Below are 26323 nucleotides of genomic sequence, written 5' to 3'. Positions count from 1 at the left end.
TTGTGCTAACAATATTAGGGAGTGGCCTTTATGTTCTTTTGAAATCTGATGGCGTCGAATGGGGCAATGCAGGAATAAAGATCCAGTGACTGTATGCACTGCACTCCTCTCGTGGGTTTTACGATGTGTGGAGCCTTGAAAAAAAAATAAGAAAGAAAGGCGTACAGTGCCTGCATCATTTGACATATAATCGGTTTAACTCAATCATAACAGTCAAAGGGCCCAATGGAGGTAAGTGGCAATTCTCTGCAGCAAATGAGTAACACGAATGGAAAAGGAGAAACAGAACGCTACTAACGGAATTCTAAACGGCACCGGAGCGGTGGCCAAGTGGTTGAGCATCCGCCTCGCATGCGGGAGGTGCGGGGTTCGATCCCCAGTGCCTCTGGGTACCCACCGGTGATACAATGAGTACAAGCTTTCCCCTGGTCTGGTGCTCGGCTTATTTAGGGTGAAATGCTTGTGAAATGGGTCTTTGACCCCAGCTTGAGAAGTCGAAAATACCATGTGTCATGACGCTCTTTGGCCATAGATGCCCTTGCGCCATAAAAATCTACAATCATCATCATCAATTCTAAACGGCGGAGTGGGCGAAGGGAGTTTCCTCTGACATATCCTGAGACTTAGAGGAAGGGATGGTTGGCAGCCTTTTAGGGTACAGGGAAGTAGGTTGCAAGGAAGAAAGGAGGAAGTTTGCTTAGCCAATGTTTATGCGTCTGAACATTGGGTACAAGCAACGCAGAGTCCACGACGAACAGTAGAAACGGTGACACAACACATGCAAAGATAGAAAACATTTAGAAGAATACTTTGCTAAATGCAACTGCGTGCTGAACTGTGAAGGAACGTTTTTTGCTTCACCACAAAGATTTATTTACTATTGTAGCTTCTGAATCGTATCCAGTTTCGAAGCTCAAAGGCAGACGCATCACTTGGGCATCTCACGAATGATAATAAGCGAATTTTTTTGTTGCATGTTATTTCTGATGCCACAAAGTATTTTTATGTCACGCGTAAATGTCTCTACTTAGCCTGTGTGTTTTTCAGTAATACGCCAGTTGCTAGCCAGCTTCTTTTCTGTACCACCCTCTCTTATGAGTGTCGTGGTTTTACAGCGATACCAACAGTTCCGTATAACTAGTCTTCGCGGCGTAGTAGTATTAGCAGTAATAGTAGCAACAGCTGTGTTGGTGGTAGTATCATTAGTGGTAGTAGCCGCAAAATTAGAAGTAGTAGTAGTAGTATAGTAGTAGTAGTAGTAGTAGTAGTTGTAGTAGTAGTAGTAGTAGTAGTAGCAGTAGTAGTAGTAGTAGTAGTAGTAGTAGTAGTAGTGTATACGGTATATGATGCCGGCACAGCCGAGAAAGGCGCGAGGCAGGACACGAGTTGGGGGAGGGCCGGGTGCGTGCTAGCGGGAGCCTTTTCGTTTTTCTGTTATTTACTGTCCTGCGAGTTTTCGTTGTTTCCATCAGGCCGTTGACCAAGCACCATCAAGCTCGAATATCTATTATAACTCGATTGTACGGCTACTGCAGTGCAAGAGTGGGCCTATACAACCGGACGCTTGCCGGGGCTTCAACCACGTAAATAAGAAAAAACCTACGGTGGAGGCCAGCTTCTGTTCTGCCAGAGACATCCTGAAGCCGACCCATGGCCGCCGACGTGATTTCCATAGTGCCAGTTCAGTAGGCTCCAGGAAGCTCATCGCATTGTATTCAAGTCAATGGGAACGTTTCCCGGCGTTCAGACGCGGGCAGACATGCGGAACAGCGCCCTGTTTGAGAACGCCTCTCCATACTGTGATATTTCCCTGGTTTGTCGCTCACTTACAGAGCTGAGAGTTGGCACTGGGAGTAAATCCACAAGAGAGAGGAACAGACGGGATTGCGTCCTGGCTTACTAACAGGTCCTTACCTCTTCCCATTGTGAAATTTAGACTCTTTGCTGGCAGGAGAGGCACAAGACAAGACTGGCACTATAAATCAACAAGATTTTATTCGACTGAAACCTGCCGATTAACGAACGTACTCCGCTAGATTAACAACAGATAAGCAGGTCATCTTTTAAGGTGGAAACTTGGGCTAGTAAAGCGTTTGAAATCATTTTTGGAAGCGCTTAGTGAACACACGAGACAAAGAACACACCTACACAGGACAGACGCTAGTCTACAACTGCCGTTTATTCGAAAAACATTCAGTATAAGACATTTCAAAATGTTCATACTCACACACGCGCAGTGCCAACGCCACGCTTCTGGAACATTTCTTTTTTTGATAGATTGACAGACGGGGTGCCCACGCATTTCGAACCTTCTTTATCAATGCACATCGATTCGAAAATTTGACGTTCCGATTGCGTTTTTATTTTACCTAGAATGCTTGTTTCTTGAAAGATTGGTGTGCAAGGTACGGGGTCAGGGTCGCCAGGGCACCGTTCGATGAGACAGCGTTTGCTGTGCGCAGCGAGATTCCTACCCGCCGATATGGATTCCGTTGCCAAGCGATGCTCTCTCAGCCGTTCATTTTGGCCAATCAGGACGACGCATAAATGAACGGCTGAGAGAGCAACGCTTGGCAACGGAATCCATATCGGCGGGTAGGAATCTCGCTGCGCACTGCAAACGCTGTCTCATCGAACGGTACCCTGGCGACCCTGACCCCGTACCTTGCACACCAATCTTTCAAGAAACAAGCATTCTAGGTACAATAAAAACGCAATCGGAACGTGAAATTTTCGAATCGATGTGCATTGATCAAGAAGGTTCGAAATGCGTCAGCACCCCGCCTGTCAATCTATCAAGAAAAAAATGTTCCTGAAGCGTGGCGCTGCTACTGCGCGTGTGCGAGTATCAGCATTTTGAGATGTGTTATATTGAATGTTTTTCAAATAAACGGTAATTGTAGACTAGCGTCTGCACTGTTTATGTGTGTCCTTTGTCTCGTGTGTTCACTAAGCGCTTGCAAAAATGATTTCAAAGCATGTCATCGTCAGGCTAAAAGAATTTAGATCAAGGAAACACATTTCACTCTAGTTCAAATCACCCGATGCGTATCTAATGCAATCTTTTCCTTTCTCCTCTATGTGAAACGCTTCCACAAGTTCGTATGCAGTATTGTGATCACAAAACAGCAACAGTTTAGCATCAGATAAACCAGGCTTACTTGCGCAGCCTCGACGATGGAATGATATGTGCGCATCTTATTTGTACCTTAAAGATAACTTTTGCTCGCACAAGCTCTGATTAATTAAGATATCGGCCGGTTTGAAGTACGACAGCTTTCCACGCGTAAGCAGAACATCGTTAAAAACTGTGGTTTCACATCCACGGAAGGGCATGTGTTTTTCGTTTCTCTCTTCTTTCCATGTATGTCAATGCGTAAGCAGCGGCCGGCAAGTTTCCGGGGAGCTGATAATACCACCGCTGCCCATTTCTGTTGGCTACATTTTTTTCGGATTGTGCGCTGCTTGTTGCACGCAAGAAATTATTACCGGCATTTTCCTTCCTTCTTCCGTGTTCGCAGCATGCCCAATTGCCACGCTTTAAGATAGGTGCTGAGACAACAAGAAAAACGCATTGAAAGCCAGCGACCAGATAAAATACTACTCATGCTTCTTGCAATTGGATGGACGGACGGACGGACGGACGGACGGACGGACGGACGGACGGACGGACGGACGGACGGACGGACGGGCGGATGGATGGGTGGATAGATGGACGGATTGATGGGTGGATGGATGGATGGACGGACGGACGGACGGACGGACGGACGGATGGATGGATGGATGGACGGGCGGACGGATGGACGGGCGGACGGACGGACGGACGGATGGACGGACGGATGGATGGATGTATGGATGGACGGACGGACGGACGGACGGACGGACGGGTGGATGGATGGATGGACGGAAGGACGGACGGACGTACAGACGGATGGATGGATGGATGGACGGACGGACGGACGGAGGGGTGGATGGATGAATGGATGGATGAATGGAAGGATGGATGGATGGACGGACGGACGGACGGGCGGGCGGACGGACGGATGGACGGGTGGATGGGTGGATGGATGGAAGGACGGAAGGACGGACGGACGGACGGACGGGCGGGCGGGCGGGCGGGCGGTAGGACGGACGGACTGACGGATGTCCTTAAACCTCTTGTCCTCTATCTCTTTAAACCCATATGCATTGAATAAATCAGCTCCACTGCTTTTAACTGTAGGGTGAAGCCCTTTACAGAAAAGTTTCAAGGGTTCAGCCGCTTCCTCCTCTCCACACGAACCGCATAACGTGTCCATCTCATGGTGCCTGACTCGATATGTCTTAGTCCGCAATACTCCCGTCCTATCCTCGAACAGAAAAGAGTTTACCCCTGAGTTGTCGTCAATATTTTTTTTGGCAGTTTCCGGCTTAAACATGCTGTATGTTCGCGGTGCTGATTTCGTCAGCATCCCTGCTTTTCAGAGAGCCCTCTCTGTTTGTTTAACCTCTTTCTTAGCCGATTATTCCTGATTTTCCCCCTTACTGCTGTTCAGATATTTGCTTGTCAGTTTTCTACTTCGCTTTCTCCATTTTGTGCCCTCATTCCTCAGGTACAAGTAACTGAAAACTTTCCTAGCCCACTGCTTTTCCCCCATTTTTCTCAATCGCTCCTCAAATGCTGTCTTACTACTAGCTTCTCTGCTCTCGAACGACGCCCATCCCACATCACCCTGTGCCCCCTGATATGGTGTATTGCCATGTGCTACCAAAGCAAGGCTACCTATGTCGCGTTGGTTGATTTCTAACCTTGCTTGAACTTTTGGTCTCATGCACAGGACCGCATTGCCGAATGTCAGACTAGGAACCATCAACACTTTCCTGATCTTTCTTACCATTTCGTACCCATTGTAATCCCATAATTCCCTATTTTTCATGAGCACGGTTATTTATTGACACCCCAAGATACATGAAATTATCCACAACTTCTAGCGTTATCTCCTGTAACCTACGCTCGCCGCCCTCATCATTAAATGTGATGCTGACTGCAGAATTTTCCTTACTAAACTTGAACCCTAATCTATTTCCCTCCAAATCGCAAAGGTCCATCTATTTCTGCAAACCTTCCTTGTTTTCAGCCATTAGCACTACATCATTCGAGTACATTAGTCCCGGTAATGCCTGTTGAATCCATTCGCCTTACTTTAAAAAAGAAAGGTTAAAGTCCAATCCGCTCCTCTCTAGTTTGGGCCCTAACCATTGTAGGTACAACATGAACAACAAAGGTGACAGAGGACATCCTTGCCCTAGGCCCCCGCTGTATCTGTATTGGCTCTGACAGATTTTATTTTCAAATTTTATAATCACTCTGTTACATTTATTGGTCTTTTAAAAGACTAATTACTCCATCTTCCACATCCAACGTGCCCATTATATCCCACAGATACTCTTGAATAACGCTGTCGTAGGCCCCCTTGATATCCAGAAATGTTAGCCATAGCGCCATCTGTTCCTTTTCAGCAATCTCTATACACTGCGTCAATGAAAACAGGTTGTCCTCCAACCTCCTTTGTCTCCGGGACCCATTTTGTAGCTCCCCCAGAACCCCATCGTTCTCCACCCATGCCGCCAGTATGTCCTTTATAATCAGCATCACTGCCCTGTAAACCACATATGTGACTGTTATGGGACGGTGGGTTTTTAGGTGTGCCAGCTTTGTCCCTCTTTCCCTTTTTATCATGTTCATTCTGCTTAATCGAATTCCATCGGGGGCTTTCCTATCCATTATCGTTTTGCTCACTACCTCTCTCAATGTTTGCTTGGATTTGTTCCCCTTTCCCTTATATATCATGTTTATTCCGCTTAATCGCCATTCATCGGGGGCTTTCTCACCGATTACCAGATATGCCGCGGCAGCCACTATCAAATGCGAAGGACCCAGGGACCAACCTGTTCTCAACCTTAAGGTCCTCCACTTGTGAGCTCAACGGAGACAGGCGGAGTGAAGGGTCCTACGAACAGACAGCCCAGAGCACTGGGCTGTACAACCGCTTAGTTCCCACCTGTCGACGGAACCACTATCGCCGCCGCAGCGAGACCTGGTAGCGAATTTGTTCATCTCTCGTGCCTGCCCGGACTTCTGCAACGACACGGAGGCTCTTCAAGTCCCTCCTAAACCCTACCAGCCTGCTCAACCCTAACTCGCCATAGCCGTCTCCGAAGGCATTTCCTACCAGGAGCTAGCAGAATATCTGGCAGATACATTCTTCACGCAAAAGCACCTCCCTCCACCTGGCCCCGCAACCTCCAACACTCACCAGAGACATGTGGCATCAGATCAATCAGCTGAAATCAGATCAGTCTGCTCTGTCCCGCTTACAAAGGCTGAGCTATCCATCCCCCTTCAGCATACTAAAGCTCGCAGCACTCCAGGCATAGATGGTATAACTTACCATATACTGCGAAATCTTGATCACTCATTGCAAGACCGCCTCCTTGAGATCTACAAACAAGTCTGGGAAATCGGCAACCTTCCTCTCGAATGGCAGACCGACCTCGTTGTCCCCAAAGCAAAGCTGGCAAACCCCCAACGCCCCTTTCTCTTACGAGCCCATCTTCCTTACGTCAGCTCCAGCAAAGATTATGGAGACAATGGCTCTCCTTCGCCTAGCGTGGATATGCGAAGCCACTGAATTTCTACCTAACAAATGGCAGGCTTCTGGCGTAACCTCTGCACAGCTGACATTATCGCAAATGTTGTCTCAACCCCAGAAGATGCCCGACAAATACGACGCATCGTCTGCCCGGCCCTTTTCAAAATTCGCTGAGCATTCAACAACATCCTCCATGGGGCCATCACAGATGTCCTAGAAACCACTGAAGTCGCGGACAACCTCCTAAACTATGTCAACGGTTTCCTGTCCAGCCGCCAAGTCCGGGTTCGAATTAGACCAGCAATCAGCTCAATGTGACAGCTTCAACGAGGTCTACTCCAAGGAAGCGTCCTCAGTCCCTTCCTCTTCAATGCAGCCATGGCCCTCCTCCCGAAGAACCTCAAGCACCTCCTCCTATCTGCACGCAGGCAGTAATAGTGGTGGACATGCCGCCAGATAATAGGCCCGTGCAACCTCCCCTTTCATCTCCCCTCCAGCTACCATCACCACCAACTATGCACCAACATGCCCCAGAACGTGTTCTACTGCGTCACCACCACCAACGCTGGCTTTTAGCACTTTTACCATAGCGCTGTTGAAGACGCTGTTGTTGACGCATGCGCTGCTCTGGTGGCAGCGCAGCACTTAGGCACCAGTGGCAGGTGAACAAAAACCTTCGCCTATGTTCGTTTAGGTTCGGCTCCGTGTTCTCCGTTCTGGCGCCAATGTCAGCCGCGGCACGCCGACAACGGCAGCATTTTCAGCATATCAAGCTGAAAATTCGCAGGACGACACCCACCCGTTACGCGAATTACAGCGATCGGTTTGGCGGCACGCAGTTCTGAACGGTCACGACTTCGTCGTTTAGCCTCTACGTCGGCGGACTGTTCATTTGGATCTGGGGACCTTTTCGCGGAGCCACTTGCAGCTAAGCGCGTTCGTCTCTATCTCAACCCTCGCACGTTTGCGAACACTGGTCTACCGTTTACATGTAAAGCCGCGAGCACGACGGGTCATCCCGCCGGACACAGTGAACTCCCGCTTCAGTCTCGCGTACACTGGAGTCTTCCCGCGTACGGTGTTTGACGACTGTCTCCTGCTTGTACAGCGTAGACCTCTCTCATTCCACGGGGAGCCTCGGCTTCAGTGGCACGGCGGCCAGGATCCTGACCTCGCCGGCTCCGGGTCTCGTTTTCGGCGGCATGGCCTGCGAGGTCTGCCGGGCTCAGCGTTTGCGTTCTCGGTCTCGTCATCTGCGTCAGCATAAGAATAACCACGGCTAACCATCCCACTGGGTGCTGTAAAGTTGTGCCGACTTGGTGAAAGGCGGCTGCGTCAGACATCTAGCGATGCACCGCCCATCACTCCACCCCCTTTGGCGCATGACGCAGGCATGACGCGAACGGCCACCGGCCAATCCGTGCGCTTAAACCCTCGCCTACGTCCACTTGCTGCTGTCACCACCAGCTGTATCCTCCTTTTCCCTTTATCCTGTCCTGTCGAAGCTTCAACGCCATCAGGCGAACAGGGCATTAAAAGGTGTAGTTGTAAAAGAACCAGATGCGAGGAAACAAACACGACATGTCCCATGTTCAGTTTAAAAGTGGAGTTATCAAAGGGCCGTTCACGTGTGGCAAAGTTCAAGTTCACCTATGTGGTACGGACGGACAACTGAAATTTAAGTAGCCAGATTATTGTGTTCAAGGTGCCCGTGTACGCAACATTTTGTTAACGATTACATAGATTGGATTGGAAAACGTTTACTTCGTCAAAATTCAGTGCAGATGGTCCGCGCTAGATGGCCTCCAGACCATGGCTTGCGGCGACTTAGGGGCCCACTCGGTGGCCAAGGCTTAAATGCCCGGGTCCGAGCTGACCAGAACGGCCTTCCATTGCTCAAAAGAAGGATCTGTACTAGATCCTACGGTGGAGGTTCTTCTTTACATTGCCATAATACGTGGTCATGCGTAGCTGCTTCGCCACAGAGCCTGCTGCACTCGGGGTTAAAGTCATTCGGGTACGTTTTTGTCAATGTATAAGGGCTAAGAAAGGACCTCGTTTGAAGTCTCCTCTAGGCGGTCTCTTGCGCCTTATCCTTCATTTTGTCAGGTGGTGGAAATTTGTGCATTGCCGATTTCTAACGACAATTGTGGTATCGTGGAAAGATGCCAGCCCCTCCTTGGACACCGACGACTGAAGAAAATTTTACCATGAATTTTTAGATCAGTCGTTGAGCCATTTTTATGTATCCCAATGTCGCTAACCGTGATCAGCGAGCGCGATAGCGATTTCAAGCGGTCGAAAGTGAACTATTGACTGTTGTACACTCTAAGCGAAAACGTACGAAAATAGGGTGAGGAGTTCGTCTTATCGGGAATTGATCTGCCACAACCACTAGTCAGCCTCAACGAAATTCAGAGGGATTAACTGCTAATGCTGTAGTAATCATCCCGTTCGATGCAACCATTCCACCGACGCCAGCAACGTAGGGTTAAGACCATTTGTCCAAAGAGAGCAACAGCTAGAATGAAAAGGAACATTGTCTCCGCGATGGGGATCCAATGGTTGAATTTCAAGTTAGGAAGCCTGGCATGCAATACACTAAGCCAAAACCAGTTTTTTATTACTTAGCGCCTGACGACACAATTTGGAGTAGAGTATACCATGAAAAGACAGGTACCAATCTGCTAGCAATTGACAAGTTGACACTCAAAATTTTACCGCGCTGCCTAGCCACCAAACAAGCTCAACCATGGCTCAACAGGCTGAAGCTCTGTAAACCTCCCGCATGTGTTTGACATACGCTCTCAATTAAGTTTTCGCGCGCAGAGCAAATATCCACATCGGCATGCTTGAAAGCCTTTCTTGTCTTCCACAGGCTGTAGAGACCCAGGACTAACAACCTTACCGTATGGTTACGCTCTCGAACTTCCACAGCCACCACTCATACAAGACCGCTGAAAACCTGGGTCGGCTTTTAGTTCTTTCCAGAATTGGGGGAGAGGGGGGGCTAAAATCTGGATATATTTTTTTTAGGCTACATTAGCGTAGAATTGGACACATTCATCTAAGAGGCTTTTTGGACCATTTTTTGTTTACAGCCAAGAGGCGACTTTTTTTATGCGAGGAATGAAATGCCGTATTATTTACTAATTACTTTAGGAAACGATATGGAAATGGAAGGAAAAAATAAGCTGTTTCCTTTTACTCGTTCGCTGCGCAGCACTCGCGCGTCCGTTTGGGTCTCTTAACTTTTTGCGCACTCCAAAAACAGCCATTCAACATCACAGCGACCATTTTAAACGCACGGGAGGCTCAGCGCATGCAGGACGCCGTTACACCGATGTAGAGCCTGATTCAGTAATGTCATCCAGACGTCTGGTGGTGTACGGGTGTTTTGTCCTCTCGCTTTGGTAACGTACTTTTCCGACTTATCCTCGTATTAAGCCCCGCCATCGATAATAAGCGTTGAGAGCTTTAAAATAATGTTATCTGAAAGACCTCTCTAGAATATGCACAAGATATCCGCTAATTTTTGTGAGGCGTCTTCAGCTTTTACAGCGAGAGCTGTCAGAGGCCTGTTCCCTATAGTTTTGGCTTCGTAGTAGAAGATGGCGTAACCGGGGGCGGCAACCATGGGAAAAGGAGGAGGGCACGGTGAGAGGGGAGAAATACGCCCCCGGCGGATATTTGCCGTAGAGGGAGGATCATTACTGAAGGACGAGAGCATGGTGAGAGCGAAGGAGGGCTTAACTGGAAGCTGGTTACTACGGAACCGTGCGTAGGGTAGTTACCGAGAAAGGAGCAGGGTTTGGCGAGAGAGGAGGACGCTCTATCTACAAAACACGCCGCCCGATGACAGGATCGGCGGGGGTGGCTCCGTGCGTCTGGATGGGCGTGCTGGAGAGTAACGTTGGTCGAATAACGACTGCGTGGAAACTCAATAGAGTTCTCTAAAAGTATGCTCCTATGCATGTACCTTACTAATTCTTCAGCTATATATCACGATATGAGAATAGCTCAACATCTGTCGCCATATCTTTTGCGTTACACAGTGATCACCGTCCTGTTTTTCTTTGTTTTTTTGGTTGCGTGCGTTTTCACCTTATAAAGTTCACGTGTTTTTCCAATAAAATTTTAGCTGCTAGACAGCGCCCGTGTCGTCTTCTTTTTCCTATAAAAAACATTGAACGATACAGAAACATTGACCGATACAAAATGTTAAAAGCATCACATGGCTTGTGCAATAACTTCGTCTCTTAGCCCTGTTAATGTGTTTATGCATCAGTGCATACGGCAGCTCGCCAGGAGTGCACATGAAAGGGTGCCATATTGTGCAACAGCATGTTGCGATGTTGTTGCATTCAGTCTTAATAAATAGATGGTTTCGCTGCCCGTCACACGTCGGGGTACACATAACATTGTGCAGTGGATTATCATTTCCTGTCTTGACGCTTTCATCATTACAAATGCAGTTTTCTAGTGAATGGAGTCCAGCAAAGCAGTGCTGTGAGAGCTTTTTCAGCTTTCACCATTTATTACCTCACCAATATCACTGTCTGAATCTGGCCGTCATTTTGCCTACGGCTTGTAATGAACAAAGTGACTCACTAAAACACGTTCAACCTTGCTGAGCATTTTTTCGGTACGTAAATATGACAAAAAAAAATGCTAGCAAAGTTATTCACGTTAATAATTGTGCTTGCATTCGCGTTAATGCCAGAGTCAGATAAATAAATTAAAAATTGGCTATGACAAGGCTGCGCTTTTCAGTGCATACTGCTAACACAGCCATAAAGCGTGCTCTGACTACTGTTATTTCAACATGGGGCCCGTCAAACTCGACGATGGCTGCCTGAAGGAGCATTTTGGGCCTCAATAAGCTAATGATGCTTTATATTTATTCTCTTATTCTCATTACTTGTGTGAGCCAGATAACCAAAATAAACAATGCAACCACATGAATGTGTTTGGCGTGCAAGCTGCTAACAGTGGCTGTCAGTTTCGTGTTGACTACTGGTATCGCAGCAGCACTGGCTATGACATGACTGCGATTTCCAGTGCATACTGCTAACAGAGCCATAAAGCGTGCTCTGACTACTGTTATTTCAACATGGGGCCCGTCAAACTTGACGATGGCTGCCTAAATGAGCATTTCGGGCCTCAATAAGCTAATGATGCTTTATATTTATTCTCTTATTCTCATTACTTGTGTGAGCCAGATAACCAAAATAAACAATGCAACCACATGAATGTGCTTTGGCGTGCAAGCTGCTAACAGTGGCTGTCAGTTTCGTGTTGACTACTGGTATCGCAGCAGCACTGGCTATGACATGACTGCGATTTCCAGTGCAGACTGCTAACAGAGCTATAAAGCGTGCCTTGAATACTGTTATTTCAACATGGGGCCCGTCAAACTAGATGGTGGCTGCCTGAATGAGCATTTTGAGCCCGCCAAAGATAATCAGAGTTAACAGTGTAATGGGACCGACAGGCGCAGCGCAGCGATGAAGCGGACGAGTTCAAGCGGGACAACGAAGAAGCAGACGAAGTGCAGCTGGGTTTTTCGAACGACGCTTGTGAGTGTGCCCGTCGTGTCGCCGGTCAACCAAGATCAACCGACCTGTGATTCAAATAAACGCCTTGACACTTGGTGGAGGTGCCTCGGTTCCCGTCCCGGTCCTCATCCTGGAACTTCGAAGTGGAACGCTCCTCGTCTCCGCCACCATGCCGGAAGGTCCGAGTGAACCATCGCAGCCCATCCCTGCCACCGTACTCTGTCACGGGGTGCAGCGCCAGCGTGACCCGTCTCCATTTAGTGGCACCGATGACCAAGACGTCGACGATTGGCTGGCCTCCTATGAGCGCATCAGCACTTACAATCGGTGGGACGATTCCGTGAAACTTAGCAACGTCCTATTCTATCTAACGGACGTTGCCAATCTATGGTTTCGCAACCATGAGGCCGACCTTCCCACCTGGTCGTCCTTTAAAACGAGCTTCGCCGACGTTTTCGGCCGCCCCGCCGTCCGGAAGCTTCGCGCTGAGCAACGTCTTCGTGCTCGATCTCAGCTCCCTTCCGAGACGTTCACAAGCTACATCGAGGACATCGTTGACCTGTGCAAGCGAGTCAACCCCTCCATGTCCGAAGCGGATAAAGTCAACCACATACTTAAAGGCATAGCTGATGACGCTTTCCAGATGCTGCTGGCGAAGAACCCCACCTCCGTCGCTACCGTCATCCAGCTGTGCCAAAGCTTCGACGAACTCCGCAAGCAACGCGCATCTACGCGGCAGTCCGGCGCGCCTGCGGGGGGTCTTGCTGGCTTGGCCCTTGGTGGCTCGTCTGCTGAGCAGTCCCTGTTCATGCAGCAGGTTAAAGACTTCATCCGCGAAGAGATCGCTCGCCAGCTTTCTCTGCTGCACCACATTCCCGACCCCGTCTGCCCTCCGCACGACCTGGCGCCATCTCTCACTCCCACTATCCGTCGTGTTATTCAGGAGCAGGTCGCTGCAGTTCTGCCATCCAGTCCCCCACCGCCTCCTGTGGCAGCGCCGCTCACCTATGCTGAAGCAGTCACCGGTACACGGCGCTCGCCCACCTCTGCCGCCTACCCTAGCAGCCCGGCCTTTTGTGCTCCACCGCCGTCTACACCCCCGCCGCAGGCCCCGGTTCGTCGACCCCGCCGAAACCCTACGAACCCCTGGCGTACCGAGGACAATCGACCGATATGCTATTCCTGCGGTCTTCCGGGCCATGTCGCACGCTTTTGCCGTCAGCGATCTCCTCGTTCTGGCGATTTCATGCGCAATTTCCGCTACGATTCCGGGCCGCCCTTGCCTAATGTCTCTTCTGCCTCGTCTACACATCGCTCCCAGTACCCTACTCGCCGCTCGCCTTCCCCTCGTCGACGTTCCATTTCTCCGATGCTCCGCCGCCCGGACCCTCTCCCAGAGGAAAACTGACTGCCGCAGTTCAGGAGGCAAGAACTGCGTGTTTTGCCAACTTTTTAAGTCCTCCGTGTTCTCCTGCTAACGTGATTGAGGTGTCTGTTGAAGGCGTCCCCGTTCTCGCGCTCGTCGACACGGGTGCTGCAGTGTCAGTAATTAGTGATGCTCTTCGCCGCAAACTTCGTAAGGTGACAACGCCGCTGTCTGACTTTTCACTACGTACGGCCACCTCTCAGCGCATCCACCCCATCGCAGCCTGCACGGTCCGCGTTTCTATAAACGACGTCGCCTATACCACCGAGTTTGTTGTGCTAACCGCCTGCTCTCACGATGTCATCCTCGGCTGCGATTTCCTCTCGACCCACCGTGCAGTGATTGATTGTGCCCGTGCGGAACTTGAGCTATCTCCCCTGTGTGATGTTTCGTTGCGTGACCTACCTGTGCGCTCCGCAAAGCTTCTTGTAGCTGCCGACACCGACATACCTCCCTCCTCTTCAGCCCTCGTTCCGCTCCGCCCCGACTCTTTCCTCAGCGGCCCTGTTCTTTTCACACCTACCGCAGCAGCCACTCGCCATCAGCGCCTCCTCATTCCATTCGCCGTTGTCTCGATTTTCGATGGCCACTGCGCCATCTATGTCACCAACCCATTTTCTTGCCCGTCGTTTGTTCTTCGCGGCGAATGCCTCGGCTCTGTTGAAGAACTGGACCCTCCTCTTGCTTCCTAGTTCTCCGATACCCGTGCCTGCTCCCCAGTTACTGCCTTAGCCTGTTGTGCGACAGCGCCCGATCCGATTTCCATCGATGTCTTTCGTCGTAACATCGCTCCCGACCTTCCGTCCGCTTACCGTGACCAAATCTTGGAACTTCTCTGCCGCTTCCGCAACTCTTTCGACCTTTCCCAGCCCTCCTTGGGGCGCGCATTGGCCGTCTCTCACACAATTGACACTGGTACCCACGCTCCCTTGCGTCAGCGACCGTACCGAGTCTCGCCGAGCGAGCGCCGCGTCATCCGTGACAATGTTGACGACATGCTTCGGCGCGGCATAATACAGCCTTCTCACAGCCCTTGGGCCTCTCCTGTTGTCTTGGTGACGAAAAAAGATGGCTCCATCAGGTTCTGTGTGGACTACCGCCGTCTCAACAAGATCACACGCAAGGATGTTTATCCTCTACCCCGAATCGACGACGCACTGGATTGCTTGCAGGGAGCGGAGTATTTTTCATCCCTCGACTTACGCTCCGGCTACTGGCAGGTCCCGATGGCAGCGAACGACAGGCCGAAAACCGCTTTCGTCACCCCAGACGGCTTGTATGAGTTCAATGTGATGCCATTCGGCCTCTGCAATGCTCCAGCCACATTCGAAAGGATGATGGACACTATTCTCAGTGGCCTCAAATGGGAAACTTGTCTGTGTTACCTAGATGACATTGTCGTTTTTTCCAAAAATTTTCCTTCCCATCTGCACCGCCTTCAGCGCGTACTCACTAGCCTTACTGACGCCGGCCTCCAACTAAACTTGAAAAAATGTTACTTCGGTGCAACGCAGCTCACAATATTAGGCCATGTCATCTCCAAAGACGGCGTTCTACCTGACCCAGCCAAACTTCGCGCCGTCGCTGACTTCCCCAAACCAACCACCTTAAAAGAACTTCGCAGTTTTATAGGCTTATGCTCATATTTTCGCCGCTTCATCCGAAATTTCGCCAGTATCATCGCCCCTTTAACGCAGCTTCTTGCCGGCAGCCCGAACCTTTCGTCTTGGTCCCCCGCCTGCGATACCGCGTTCAGCACTTTACGCCGCCTGTTGGTCTCTCCCCCCATCCTTCGCCATTTTGATCCCGCCTGTCCGACAGAAGTTCACACTGACGCGAGCGGTGTGGGCTTGGGCGCAGTTCTTGCCCAGCGAAAGCCTGGGTATCCGGAATACGTCGTCGCTTACGCCAGCCGCGCCCTCACCAAGGCGGAATCAAACTATTCTGTCACAGAAAAAGAATGTCTCGCCATCATTTGGGCAATTGGCAAGTTCCGCCCTTACCTTTACGGCCGGCCCTTCTATGTCGTCACAGACCACCACGCCCTATGCTGGCTATCCTCCCTCAAAGATCCTTCTGGCCGACTCGCCCGCTGGGCTTTACGTCTCCAGGAGTTTGATATACACGTCATTTATCGCTCCGGCCGCAAGCACTCGGACGCCGACGCCCTTTCTCGTTCACCACTCCCATGCGAGTCAACCTCTGCCCTCGTCTGTGCCTACGAATTCTCTTCGTTCAACATCCCTGATATGCTCTCCGAACAACTGAAGGATCCTTGGATCACCTCGCTGCTAAACTTCCTGAACACTCCCTCGCCGCATCATTCGACCCGGACCCTTCGCCGCCAAGCCCACCACTTCGCCGTTCGTGATGGCCTCTTATACCGCCGTAATTACCTCCCCGACGGCCGGAAGTGGCTGTTGGTCATCCCTCGACACCTCCGTGCTACAATCTGTGCCTCTTTTCACGCCGCTCCACAATGCGGCCACGCCGGTGTACTGAAAACATATGCTCGCCTTCGTCAGCGATTCTACTGGCGAGGTATGTACCGCTACATACGTCAGTACATTCGGTCATGCACCGCCTGCCAACGTCGCAAGAAACCTCCCCACCCCTCCGCCGCTCCTTTGCAGCCGTTACCTTGCCCTGGCCGTCCCTTTGACCGCGTCGGCATTGATCTTTATGGCCCGCTTCCAACTACTTCGGCTAATAATCGGTGGATCATCGTTGCCGTTGACCATCTCACCCGTTACGTCGAAACGTCGGCTCTCAAATCTGCTACCGCAAACGATGTCGCTCACTTCATTCTACACAGTCTTGTTCTTCGTCACGGCGCCCCGAAAGAACTTCTAAGTGACCGCGGCCGTGTTTTTCTCTCGGACGCCGTCGAGGCCCTGCTCAAGCAATGCCAAATCGTTCATCGCTACACCAGCGCCTATCACCCCCAGACCAACGGCATGACTGAGCGGTTCAACCGCACTCTGAGTGACATGCTCGCCATGTACGTTGACACCGCCCACTCCAACTGGGATCAAGTGCTCCCGTTCGTCACGTACGCGTATAACACAGCTACTCAGACAACAACGGGGTTTTCTCCTTTCTTCCTCTTATATGGCCGGGAGCCTACATCCACCATGGACACCATCCTTCCTTATCACCCTGACCCTTCCGAGACCACCTTACTCTCCGAAGCTCACCTGTATGCCGAAGAATGCCGGCAACTTGCCCGCTCTTTCACCACACAGCAACAATGGGATCAGAAGCACCGTCGGGATTCCCCGGACCCTCCAGCGTCATACCCATCTGGCGCCCTCGTTTGGCTCTGGGTGCCTTCCTCCACTCCCGGCCTCGCCACGAAACTACTGTCTCGCTTTCACGGACCTTACCGGGTTGTCCACCAAACTTCTCCGGTGACTTATATCGTTGAGCCGCTCGTTCCCTCTTCGGACCACCGTCGCCGGGGCCGCGAAACTGTGCACGTTGAGCGCCTCAAGCCTTACTTTGACCCGCCAATCCTCTCCTCTCCGTAAGTCGCCAGGATGGCTCCTTTTTCGGAGGGAGAGTAATTGTAATGGGACCGACAGGCGCAGCGCAGCGATGAAGCGGACGAGTTCAAGCGGGACAACGAAGAAGCAGACGAAGTGCAGCTGGGTTTTTCGAACGACGCTTGTGAGTGTGCCCGTCGTGTCGCCGGTCAACCAAGATCAACCGACCTGTGATTCAAATAAACGCCTTGACAACAGTTGTGTTTCAATTCAGATATACCAGCATTTAAACATGTTTCTTTGCCACTTCTTAAATCGAGCACAATGTGTGCTGGACGTTGCTTATCAGAATTGAGCTTCTCTTATTAGGAATACGCCATAAATGAAACTGCTTATTTATTTCAGAGGCCACGGAATGGATGGTTGTCTGTTGCGAACCAACGGGAAAAATTTTGGTAGCCCTAATAAAGGCTGTTCTTTCGTTAAAAGAAGCCGTTATGCTTCGTCGAGTGGCTCAATGCCAGACAGCTCGCAGTCTGAGTCGCTTTCTTCAGTGTCATCTTCACCCAGCTGGATGATGGGTTGAATGTGCTCACTCCCAGACGTGTCAAGTATGAACTTTGCCTCCAAGTCCATCACGTGCTGAATGCTCTTCGCCCAGTCTTCCGCCGCTACGTGCTTGATTTTTTCCCTCAAGATGGCGTCGACCGTGGACAGCTTGAAGTCTCTGTTGTCCGCAGCGATGCCATTTTTGACCTTGTCCCAAACAAGCTCAATGGGATTAAATTCGCAGTGGTACGGCGGGAGCCTGAGTACAATGCAACTGGCGCTTACAGCTGCATTGTCTACGATGTAGCTCAGAAAGCTTGACTTTGCAGATGCCACCAGCTCAAGCAGCTGCTGCTTTATCATCCTTTCAGCGTAGGTGATCTTCTTGCTTGTGAGCCACTCCTGTATCTTCTCCTTCTTCCAGGCCGTCGTTGGCAATTTCTCTTCTCGCCGGCTATGGTAAGGTGCATTGTCTAAAACAATGACGCTACCAGCTGGCAACTTCTGCAGAACGCCATTAAACCAGCCCTCAAAGCGATTGCCGTCCATTTCCTCGTGGTAGTCGCCTGTCTTTTGGCCTCGGAATACATCCATGCAGCCGTCCGCGAAGTCATCCTCGCTGCGGATGTGCGTGACGATCAGGCGCTGACCTTTCCCAGAAGGTTGTTTTAGACCCGTCGTTAGGCCATTTGCTCGAGCGAACAGGCGTCTGCGCTTCTGCACCGCGGTGTCTGTCCACACGATCGACCGAGTGTGTCCCGCCGTCACCCATGTCTCGTCCAGGTAGATCTTTCGGCCTTCCGCTCGGTGGCGCTCCACGTCACGGAGGTAGCGATTCCGCCAATCGGTGATGTCATCCCGGTCGACGAGCAGCGAGTTGCGGCTTCTCTTTTCGTGCTTGAAGCCGATCTCGGCAAGCAGGCGACGCACAGTCCACCGCCTTAGTGATGGGAGTTCCATACGCTCCGAGAACTCGGTAGTGATCTTCTCGACCGTCGGTATCTCGTTGCGGCGAAAGAAATCGTGCACACATGACCTCAGCGCGCACAACGTGAAGCTGTCAAACTTCGCGCTGCGTCTTCTCTTCTCCGCATTGCGTGGGCGCTTTCGGGACGGCGTCGTCAGTTTGCCACCCGAAAAATGCGAAGCTTTAACTTCCTTCCTCACCCTGAACACAGTCCTTTCGCTGACACCGAGCATGTCAGCGACAAACTTGCTCGTCTCCTCTACGCTGCGTTCAGGCTCCCTGTTACGCCAAAACGTGTAGCAGTGGAAGATCATGTTGCGTGAATCGCTGTTCAGGATGCGGCCGCTCTTGCTCTTGCCGAGGCTCCTTGGTGGTGTGATCATCGATGCGACACAAGGCTCGTTCGGCAACAAAGGCTCGCGTTCCGATGTCACCTCGCTGGGCTCCGTGGCGGAAAAGAGGTACGGAACGCCGTGCGCGAACGTGCGTGATCTCACGAGATTGTAGGTTCGCAACCGCAAAAAAAGAGAAACAAGTAGCAATTGAAAAATAAGCCTCACACATTGAAAAAATAAGCTTGTGAAAACACACAAAAAGTACATATGAATCATATGCTATTGAGCCAGACTGTTTTGTAATTACACGCCCGGTGCCGTCGATCTCGCTCCGTAGCAGACGACGCACAGCGTTGTAGAAGGCACGGAGTTATTTTTGTCTCGCGATCCGGCATGTGCTGAAGCATTTGCATCATGATAGTTTTACTAAACCACTCATCAAGATACACAAATCTTATTTATACAGAGAAATACGCGTTTTAGAAGCAGTCACAATTTTTTGAGCGGGAATATTTCTTTAGTCGCGGAGGCAATTGGCTGCTGCGCTTCGGTCATCTGGGCGGGGCCTCTCCTGTCTTCTAAAGTTGTACCCGACTATAGGTCCGTTGTTCGTTTTGCGCTGGCCCACAATCCGAATTGCTTCCAACTTTCCCAACACAACGTACTGTTGAATATTCAAGCATTGGAAAGCTACCTTCTATAGAAGGCATATTTCCAGGTAGAAGTCGTGTTTCGCGATATTTTTCAGAAATGTTTTCTGAGTGCAAGAGTCGTGTAGAAAAAAAAAAAACCGAAGGGATATATACAGGGTGTCTGAGATAAATTTTAGCCGCGGTTTAAAAATACGCCCAGGCACTCTAAGGTGACGCGATGAAGTGCATGCTGCTGGCTATTGTATGAAGCAAGTCACGCAATTTTTTTTTGTATTGTGCTGGAATGCATAATTAGTCGATATTAATTAACCGACTTTTCAAGCAACGAAGACAGGCTAAAACGTCGGACGAGAAAGCTGTTGAGCGATCCGCGAAACTTCTCATCAACAATTTTTAACTTTCCGTCTATTACGTATCAGCTTTTTTTTTTCGCTCACTGCGAATGCCCGCGAAATGCAAAAAGATACCACGTCACATGACCGCTGCGCGCCGTGATTGCAGTGCTCTCAAACGTTCCGTGCAGGAACGAACAGGCCATTTAGCCCGGTGTGCTGCCGCTTCAAAAGCGACAGGGCAGCGACGCAGCAGCTGGCTTCGCGATTTACGCCGGCGGTATGCTTCCCTCGCGGTGCTTGATGGTAGGGACTAGCAGACACAGCCTTTATCGCTTGCGCTCCCTAATCGCACAGCCAGCACGTGCATCGCAGCCCTGTCACCTTTTAAGTAGCAGCACACCCGGTTGAATGAGTTTTTTGTTTATTGGGCGGAACGTTTGAGAGCACTGCAATCGTGACGCGCAAGCGCACATGTCACGTGGTGTTTTTGTATTTCGCGGGCATCTGCAGAGAGCGAAAAAAGCCGATACGTAATAGATGGAAAGTTAGAACCTTTTCAGTGGGACGTTTCGCGGACTGTTCTACAACTTTCTCATTGGACTTTTTCGCCTATCATCATTGCCTGCGAAGTTGGTTAAAAATCTCGGCTAAGTATGCAGTTAAGCCCAATAGCAAAAATAGTGTGAGTTGCTCAATACAATAGCCAGCAACAAGCATTTGGTCGCCGGGACGCCCTGTATACAAAGCAAGCATGACGTTTGTGTAGCACGCTCGCTTTTAAGAGCGTTATGTCTTACTAATCAAGTTTCTCGATTTCTTGTGGTCTGCTACCACCTCCATTCTGGCGTGAAATTTTCTAAGTTCGAATAATTCAAGATGCCGGCCCCCATAGTAAATCAATATAGCAACCCAATTGCTGATTGATTGGTGACGTCATTAGTATATCGAGCTGGTGATTGGTTGTTGACGTCACTGATTTTATGACGTCATAATAACTAGTCACGTGGCTATGTTAATCGCTTATAACTCAGTAACTAATGAGGTCATCATAAAACGAACTAGATATTTGGAGCCCTTTAAATGAGTAGAAGACATTAGGCACCAAAATTAACTAATGAAGTTAATGTTTAGTAACGAATAGGCTTGTATTTAATTGCTTGTAATTCACTAACCGATAACGTCATGATCTAACTAATGCAATATAGTAATGGGCTCGATGAGTAGAACATGTGAGACACCAATATCGCCTAATTAGATTAACATTTAGTTATGGTTAGGCTTAACACGGCGGCGGTGACGTCAGCACTCGGCAGCTCCCAATTTCATACCTCATTGCGACCGGGCACCTACCGCCTTGCAAGGAAAAATGGCCCTCCAAAGAGTCGAAAAAATTCATCGGCTCTAATTGGTCAAAAATATCCGACCTCAAGGCGATAGGCGCCCGTTCGCCCTGAGGTATGGGAAAGTAGCCTAATCGCGTGGTGGTACATCGCATCCACAAAAGATGGCGCTACCAAACAGATAACGCTCGTTACTTCAGCGTCTTCCAGACGGTGGCGGCATATTTTTTATCACACGTATTCCGGAAGCGGGCAGAGTGGGTGAGGGAACAAATGCGGCTTAATGACATCCTAGTCGAAATCAAAAGGAAGAAATGGGCTGGGGCAGGGCATGTAATGCGAAGGCAAGATAACCGCCGGTCCTTATGGGTAACGAAGTGGATTCCAAGAGAAGGCAAGCGTAGCAGGGGGTGGCACAAGGTTAGGGGGCAGATGAGATTAAAAAGTTCGCAGGCATACGGTGGGCGCAGCTTTCAAAGTACAGGGTTAAGTGGAGAGACATGGGAGAGGCCTTTGCCTTGCAGTGGGCGTAGTCAGCCTGATGATGATATTGCCGCGAATCTGTACTCTTTGTTTGTTCATTATTCAAAGTTGCCGGCGCGCAGCTTTATCGCTTTGTGATGCAAAACGCGTCCAGATTTATCTCGATTGATAGCACCAATGCGGAGCTGATTCTATGTTGTTTCAAAATGTTGTGGTAACTTTACACGCTGTATCTAGAAAGTTTGCTATCAACTTCAAATTGAGCACGGCCGAGAGCAGCGGGCATCCTGCTCGACGACCGCCGAGCACGCTTGCTGCTAGGCCACCGCCGAGTGATTCAGTCCACTGTAGGCGCAAGTCAGCCCAAATAAAGAGTTTTGTTTAGAAGCCATTTTCGCTGTCTTTCTGCTCTCCGGATTGCAGTCACCACTCCGTGACAATACATATCTAGACATTAATTTCGAGCCTATATGTGTCAGCATTTCCTGTGTACTTGCCTCCTACCTTGTTTCAAGTAAAGCAACGCAGAGACTTTCATTATGCGATGTGGTTAAAATGCTAGGTGTTTGTGTATGTAACTTTTGTGTGCGTGTATCATTTGATCCTTATCTTCATCTGAAATGCCCAGCCGGATATATTACGAGGCAGCATTTACAATGTTTATAAAAGAGTGCCTCCTTTTTCTCTATAATTAGACTAAATTACACATACAGTTATGTTGTCCTCAATGGAGTCAGATTAAAGCTGCAGTGATTTTCTTACATTGACGGCAGCAAAACACGTGGAAAAGCACAAGCCTGCACTTAATATTGATATAATGATACAGTTGCTGTTTCCCTTACATTAATAACACGAGTTGTTTTCATGTATGCTCCTAAAGGCGATTATCATTTTGGTACATAAACTTGTAAGAGGTAGTCACCAAACACGACATTTGTCTGCATAATTACATTGTTGCAAAAATGAGTATTGAGCTTCAGTTTACACCTTGTTGAGCTTGTGTTGAATCAAATGGAAACCATCTGCTAAACAAAATTTTGGTTGGTTGTACTCAACATGGTCTATATTGGAGAATTTATATTTATTATCAGCTTCAAAAGCTTTTACAGAGCATAAAAATCTAGGCTCATAGGCGCATTAGTCAAAAAATAGAAATTGACTCCTTTTAGAAAGTGAAAAGGCAACTGTACCCTGCATTGCATATTTCGATATAGTAGGGTACGATCTCACATAAGGGACAAGTTATGCGAAACTTGCTTATGTTGTGATAGTTATAAGCACTGTGGAACTTTACAATGAATGTTCTGCGCTAACAAGTGATCTAATATAACCGTTCATAATGAGCAGGTTTCTCCAGTAGAGAGAAAATCTTGCTTCATGCATATGTAGTTTTTGGTGTTCAAAATCCGGTGGAAGTCCTCACACTAATAATTTGCTAGTAACTACTTTTCAGATGTTGTAATGGCATGCCTTGAATGCTTTAATTCTAGTAAAGTGAAGACTTCATGAATAGGACGGTGACAAGATGCAAAGAAACGATTACATCATCACCCGCACGCAGCCGTGGTGTTCGTTTCTTTGCCTCTTCATGTTCCGAATTCGCGCAGTTTTACCTTCCCTCGAAATGAATCAACTAGCTCACAAGAACGTTCTACTGTAGTTTTAATTCTGTTTTCGGCTTTTCTTTAGGAGGCTATGTAAGCAGCAAATTTTCAGGGGCTGGCTGGTGATGACGTGAAAAACAGCATCTTCTATGGTCGCCAGGTAAACCAAGTAAGAAGAGCACGCATGATCAGCTTGCATTTCTCTTAACGTCTTCTGCATCATCAGCTTACACAACAGCAAATGAACCAAGCTAACAGGATATTGACCATTGTCATGGCGACTTCAAACAAAATTATTGTTGAACGCAGTCAACACATTAATTGCTGAGTAGTTTCCGTTGAATTTATGTTGCATTGTGTATCATGGCAGTCGATGTGTCTAAGCCTAAGTAAATAAATTCAGGCCTAGCTTAGACATAAGTCGTGTAAACAGAACCTTATCACATTATGGATATTAAGAACGCATGCAGCACCTGTTAAGACTCTAGTAAACCGCTGAAACTCTTCCTTGCACCAAAAACAAAGTGCCACTGGTGTAATACGCTCTTTCAGGCATACCTTCTGCGGAGGATTCATATGTGCGGTTATAAGAAACGGCGCTTAATTAGTACTGCATTTCTGTTGTTTACGGATGAATCAAAGTTTTCAACTAACAGAACGTCGCATGTAAACTTGATCACTTTAACTACACACACAATAAATAAATAGTAATAGTAATAATTGGCATAACTTCGCTAATTGGTAGGCCGCTACTCGCGCAGATGCGGACACCCTTGCGGAGGAGTAGATAAGGATGGATCGCTTAAGTTGAGAAAACACTGAATTCTTAGTCAGTTCATGTCATAGCCTCGTGTGCATTACTGTTCCATGCTCTTTATATGATGGTTGTATGGACAATTTACAGCGCCGTATCATGGGGCCGCCATCTTTGGTCACGTGATAACGCCGCCATTAAACGCCTCCTGACTGCTCGGCGCCTGCCTCGTCGCGACCGCTGCCGCGTTTGGTGGTTCGGTTCCGACAACCACATTTTCGGCTGATGCGGTTGTAAAGGAGTGGGAAGACGACACTAGGGTTTGACCCCTGAAATGACATGTGAGATCCCTAATTTGATCACTTGAGGCGTGAAAACTTAATAAGGCTTCTTGTCGCGGAGAGCCGCTCGGCACTCCGCCTTTTCGAACAATCGAATGGATCTCGCCTGAACGCTTTTCTTTGCTTCCGCTGTAGACTTTGCTGAATGCTTTTTATTGTTATTATCTAAAACTGCAAAATTTAATGTTTCTGTGGCAGCACAGGCCAGTGTCGTTTTGGGTACGTGCATGCAGACATCGCTCTAAAACATTCACATGCCCATCCTACGATTTTGTTTACAACCTGCTAACGGTGCTTCGGCAACGTAAAATATTTTCTACTGATTCGTTACACACAGAAAACCGACACAAATAAATATGTGAACAAATGTTAACTATTATGACAGCAACACCATGCGTCAAGCAACCTCCACAAGCGGGCGGGAATTTTTTCAAAGAATTTCTCGATATAAATGTAATGACGAGCGCATGGCGAGGCGTTTATGCTAGTCTAAATTCACAGTTACGTCAACCTCACACAAAATTGTGGTACGATCCACGAACGATATGCGGACATGAAAATGCTTTGTATTTGGATTCGCATTTGACAGCAACGCGCTAAATTATGTAAATTTTAATATGCATAATTCAGACACAGTTCTTATGCCAAGCGAATAAGGAAGTGTATTTTGCAATAGCAATTAGACGGGGAGATAGCAAGGAGGCGTGTTTAGATTACAGTGACAACCGGCGTTTATAGATGGCAACTACTGTGCATGGATTAATTAAAAACTACAAAAGACGGCAGTGTGCCAGTTAGAATAACTGAACATTTAAGCTGTACCTGATCTTAGCGATTTGAGAAATCAATGTGAATTTCCCTGTTGTAATTACGAACGACTGAATATGTACTGCTAACCTAGCTTGTTCCAGTACCATGCCCTTAGCTCCAAAAATTCGCGATATGAGGGCGTCGTCATTCTGAAATCGTTATCGCTCGTTTCGGGATAGCGTAACTTTCAATGGGCGCACTCTTCAGATAGTAGGGGTCAAAAATCGAAGAGTTTAGTGCGAACGGCTGCATATATGGTCAGTCTTTAGCGGAGGATATCCGACTAAGGATCGAACGAGTTGTACACGATAGCGGTGTGATGATGCCTTTTTAAACTTTCAGGAATAGAAATAGCGCAGACGTTAATCGTTTCCCTCGACGCTGTTTCAGATAAAGCTCGCCTGCGGCGTTCCAGTGTTTGTTCGTTCGTGGACTTAGGGTCGGCCCCGCCGAGATCCATGACTATCGAAGCCGATCGCGGTTTTACCTGCTACGAAAAATCTCACAGCTAAACATGCCTCGATGTCTAGAGTGAGCCACAATCATTGTGGGTATTTCTACCGCAAGATTCTTCATGTTTTGTTACGACACATGCCTGTGCCGTCGCATGGGCGGCAGTGACGGGCGCGCCAATGAGAACGCTGGAGTCTTCCGCTAGGTTGAATGAAGCTAACTTGATAGCACAACACCTCTACAGCTCCGCGCCCTCACGCATCCGTGCGCACGATCGCTAGGGCGCGTCCGTATGCGCCTTAAAATCGATTGTTAATCGTCTTCGGGTGCGGCCACGGTGGGTGTGGCGCGCTCTCACCCGTGATCGAGCGACTTCTATCCCCACGCACCCCGTGCATTGCGCTATGTGTAAGCTACATACACTCCAGCACTATGACCACTGGCCACGCTGAATATTCAGTCTGAAAAGGCTCGGTGCGACAGATGGAAACACTTTAAAAGAAAGATTTTGCTACATATCAGAGGAATGGAGCGTTGCCCTTAAAGGGAAGCTGAAACGGTTTCCAAATCGCATGAAACGCTGTGGTTGGGAAGAAAG

The 26323-nt window shown here is 49.0% G+C and overlaps 1 protein-coding gene across 1 annotated transcript in view; it reads right to left on the bottom strand.

Moving 5' to 3' along the window:
• The window catches only part of LOC144110286 (tartrate-resistant acid phosphatase type 5-like), a 51549-nt gene that overhangs the window by 14596 nt on the left and 10630 nt on the right, over window positions 1–26323 (bottom strand). The gene's annotated exons all lie outside the window — the stretch shown is intronic.

Source organism: Amblyomma americanum, chromosome 11 (assembly GCF_052857255.1).
Source record: "Amblyomma americanum isolate KBUSLIRL-KWMA chromosome 11, ASM5285725v1, whole genome shotgun sequence".
NCBI classification, from domain to species: Eukaryota; Metazoa; Arthropoda; class Arachnida; order Ixodida; family Ixodidae; genus Amblyomma; species Amblyomma americanum.
This window is presented reverse-complemented; position numbering and strand designations above follow the sequence as displayed.